Source organism: Solanum dulcamara, chromosome 7 (assembly GCF_947179165.1).
Source record: "Solanum dulcamara chromosome 7, daSolDulc1.2, whole genome shotgun sequence".
In the NCBI taxonomy this organism is placed as follows: Eukaryota; Viridiplantae; Streptophyta; class Magnoliopsida; order Solanales; family Solanaceae; genus Solanum; species Solanum dulcamara.
In genome coordinates, this window is record NC_077243.1 from 47643970 (window position 1) to 47648913 (window position 4944).

Below are 4944 nucleotides of genomic sequence, written 5' to 3' on the forward strand. Positions count from 1 at the left end.
GGTATTGTAGAAGGTTCGTTGAAGGGTTCTCTTTCATCTCATCTCCTATGATGAAATCGACTCAAAAGAAGGAAAAGTTCCTATGGACAAATGAGTGTGAGAAGAGTTTCCAAACTTTGAAAGATCGACTTACCTCTACACATATCTTGACTTTATTAGAAGGGTTAGAAAGTTTTGTGGTATACTGCAATGCTTAAAGGGTTGGTTTGGGTTGTGTCTTGATGCAAAACAATACAGTTATAGCTTATGCTTCTAGGCAATTGATGGTACATGAGCGTAACTACCCTACCCATGATCTTAAGTTAGCATTCATTGTATTTTCTTTAAATATTTGGCGATACTACCTCTATGGGGTACATGTGGATGTGTTTATCAGTAACAAAAGTCTTCAATACGTGTTCACTCAAAAAGACCTCAATATAAGGAAAATAAGGTATCTAGAACTCCTCAAGAACTATATAATAAGTGTGCATTATCATTCGGGTAAATCTAATATGGTTGCCAATGCACTTAGTAGGATATCTATGGGGAGTGTGGCATATGTCAATGAAGGGAAGAAAGAGTGAAAGAAAAGAAAGCAAAAGTCTTTTCACAAGAGGGAGATAGGGTACTTCACTACCGAAGTTGGTTATGTGTTCCAGATGAGGATGGCCTAATGAGTTTGATCTTGAAGGAGGATCATAATTCTTCATACTCTATTCATCTAGGTTTGACTAAAATGTACCGAAACTTAAAAGAGTTTTATTGGTAGAGTGGCATGAAGAAGGACATACCGAGGTTTTTAGCTAAATGCCCAAATTACCAACAAGTTAAAGCAAAAAATCAAAGGCTGGGTGGCCTAGCACAAGACATCGAAATCCTCACTTAGAAGTGGGAAGATGTGAATATGGACTTTGTAGTGGGTTTGCCTCATACTCGGAAAGTTCATGGTTCAATTTGGGTGATTGTTGATAGAATGACTAAGTCGGCTCACTTTCTACCAGTCAAGGCTTCTTATAGTGTCGAGGATAATGCCAAGTTGTATATTTGGGAGTTGGTAAGGTTTCATGGTGTGCCATTGTCAATTATTTTAGATAGGGGTACCCAATTCACTTCTCACTTTTGGAGATTTTTTCAAAAGGGTCTTGGTACCAAGAAGAAGCTAAGTACCGCATTTTACCCTCAAACTGATGAGCAAGACAAGCAAAAAATTCAAACACTAGAGGATATGCTAAGAGATTGTGAGTTAGACCTCAAAGAGAGTTATGACTACCATTTACCGCTTATTGAATTTTCCTACAATAATAGTTACCACTCAAGTATTGAGATAGCGCCATTTGAGGCTTTGTATGGGAGATGATGTAGATCTCCGATTGGTTAGTTCAAAGTGGGTGAGATAACCTTGTTGGGTCCTGATTTTGTGCTTGACACTTTAGAGAAGGTGAGAGTCATTAGGGAAAGATTGAAGATTGCTCAAAGTTGCCAAAAGTCCTATTATGATACGAGGATAAAAGATCTTGAGTTTAATGTGGATGATTGTGTATACTTAAAGGTTTCACCCATAAAGGGTATAGTTCGATTTGCTAAGAAAGGGAAATTGATACCTAGGTAGGTAGGGCCTTATAGAATCTTGATACATGTTGGCAAGGTTGCTTATGAGTTGGACTTGCCTTTGGAAATGGCCATGGTTCATCTGGTGTTCCATGTATCTATGTTGAAGAAATGTGTGGTTGATCCTAGTTCTATTGTGCCATTGGAATTAGTATATGTTTACGAAAGCTTGACCTATGAAGAGGTTGCGGTTGAAATTTTAGACTAGCAAGTCAAGAGATTGAGGTACAAGGAAGCTGCATCCTTTAAAGTCCTTTAGAGAAATCAACAAGTTGAAAGTTCTACATGGGAAGTGGATGCACATATGATGAAGTGATTCCCTAATATCTTTCCTTCCATTCTTAGTTGAGGTATTTAATTCCTTCATGATCCAATCATCCCAAGTTATATGTTTCAGTTGTTCACATGGGTTCATATGCATTCATGTTCATGAAATGAGTTTTAAATTCATGTTTTATGTTGAGTATGAAAGTCTCATGGTTTATACCTTCGTATGTGTCATTGTATTTATGTTGGGATGCTAATCCTCATTTTGTGTCCTTTATATACAAATTAAATATCATTGGAGGAAGAAAATTCCCAAAGGGGAGATATTATAAGACTCTGAAAGTTGGAAAGACCTAAAGTGAGAAACAAAGGATGAAATTCCAAAAAAATGCAGAAACTAGAACTAGTAGATGACCACAAAGGCCATCACGGGTCGTGGTATGCACCACACCTCATGGTGATCCACCATGGTGAAGGTTCTAGAAACCAATCCTGTATGGAAGAGACCACGATGAGGGACCACGGACTGTGGTTCCCTCTGTGCTGACCCCTACCCTAAGGCCCTCAAGAAACTTTCCAAGGCAAGGACCACAAATGACCACTACGGGCCGTGTAACTCTTCACAAACCATGGTGTGCTCCGTGGTGGTCACTCCTATAGGCCTTACCATAGGTCCTACACCACATCCAAGGTTCATGGACCGTGATGCCCTCTACAGACCGTGAAGGTCTCTATAAAGGAAGTACTGAGACTCTTCCTACAAACCCCAAGATGTTTCTTGTAAGTCAGTTATCATGAAAAACCACCATGAGTCATGGTAATGATCACGGACCATGATGGGTAATCCGTGCAGCCGAGTCAGGCAAATTTTAAGATGGTTATTTTGGTTATTTTCTATGTTTTATCATCAAAGTGGGGTCATTTTGGGGACTGAATCTAACCTATCTAAGTGACCCTTTCCCAACTCATTATTCTCATTCAAACTCTAAGACTCAAAATCCTAACCTCTCAAGGTCTTCTTCTTCACCAAGAAAAGCTAGGGTTTCATTTCAAAATCTTCAAGCCTTTATTTTCAAGATTGCATTGGGATTTATTCCCCAAGGTATGTGGGTCTCATTCATGCGTTCCTCCCCCATAGAGACCAAGTATTTTTCTAAACCCTAATAGCTCATTTCTAATTGTGGATTTTATGGTGTTCATATTATGATTTCAAATGTATGGATTATTGAATACTGGAAATTTATTTACCTATCCTAGCTCATATTGGATCTTAATTTCATGAAATGGTTGATTTACCAAATGTCTTTATATGAAGGCATGAAAGGGTTTTAAGGTATAGTGGTGGGTTGTTATAAGAATGCTTTAATTGATGTATTTCATTACTCTCATGTATGATAGAATTGATTTAAATGCTTCAAAAGTCGATTGAAATAGAACCCACCTAAGTTTACTATGTTCTCAACGAATATGGTCTTGAAGGTTTATGATTCCAAATGAATGTTTATGAAAGCAATATTTATGATCCAAGGATTCTTATGAAATGAAAGAATGATTAAATGATTAACAAATGATGGATTCTACTTGTGAAATGACAATTCTCACTTGTTTGAATCCAAGAAAGGTTTTTAATGAGCTACTCCATTGAATGATATTTTAATGATCGCACGTAATGCAAATGATAATTTTTCTATGCTATATAGATTATTCCGTGGGATTGACTTAGCACCGAATGGGACATTGAAGTAGGATTCGGTAAGAGAATCCTAGTAGCAACCCCTTGTCTAATTAACTATGTGCCCATATAGGAGCCCTTGTAGGCTTAGGATAGTGGATCTACAAATAGCTCTAAATGTTAACGAAATGAATGAAGTTGACGGAGCTCTACCTAGAAAGTACTCTCCCCGGGCTAACATAGGCGTTTATGTTGAATTCCATGTAATAGCTCACATGGTCTTAAATGTTGATTGTAGTCATCTTCCCATAAAATGAATATTTCAAATGCTATTCATGTTGATTTCTCATGCATGCATCTACTCATGTACTTTTACTTATAATGCTTTAACATTTTTCATTAAATTGCATCCTATATATACTTAGTACATTCAAAGTACTAATGCATACTCTTTTGCCTACATGATATCACCATGTAGGGACCGATTTTCCTCTTCATTCTCCTCTGCATAGCTAGTAGAGATCGTTGAAGGCTACTTTTGGGTGAGTTCCCATATTTCGGGAACAATAGTCCTTTGTCTTTCTAGCTTATTAAATGTTGAGACTTCTAGACACTTTATTTTGACTTTTGTGTTAAATTGATTGAGGGTGAGCTAGGGACATGTCTTATCCCCCGCCAAGTATATGATTTAGAGGTAATGTTGGACATGTATAAGTAAGGTTTGACTAATTTGGTTCTCATTTAAATGCTTCCCTTAGTCCCATTTTTCCCTCTTTATTTTCTCTAATTGTCAAATCTTATTACCTATAAAAAGCTAAATGAATACTAAGAGGCTTGAGTGAGGCACCTCTGGGTGTCTCATTCATAATGTCGAATCTAAGTCCTAGGCTTGTGATTGGATGTTATCCTGGAGGGAATAAGTCAAGAAGATTATTATTGCACGGGTGAAAATTTTTGCTACAATGGGCTTGCATCTCCTTAAAGAGAGTGAGATATTGATGCATCATCTAGAAGAGATTTATTTTCTTCATTTTATTTTTCAATTGTAATTGTAATTTCACCAGTAATTTTAAAAAGATTCAATGGAAAGAATTGAAAGATCTGTGAATGTCAAAATGGGAGATCTTGGTCCAATGGCAACCATTTCAAGAGAATAAAGGGTAGAATATTTTTCTACTTAAGTCTTCTCAATGTTTTTTATGTGTTAACTGAGAAGAATCCTAATAAAGTAGACAATACCTCTATGAGTGACAATGAACTTATTTTTCTTCAAAAAATAAAGTGGAAAAGTATGATAATGATTCCTACAACTGTCGATATTATCTTCTTAATTGTTTATCCGTTAATTTCTATGATTATTATGATAGAACTTACTCTAGTGCAAAAAAATTGGAAAAGCATTGCAGAGTAAGTAT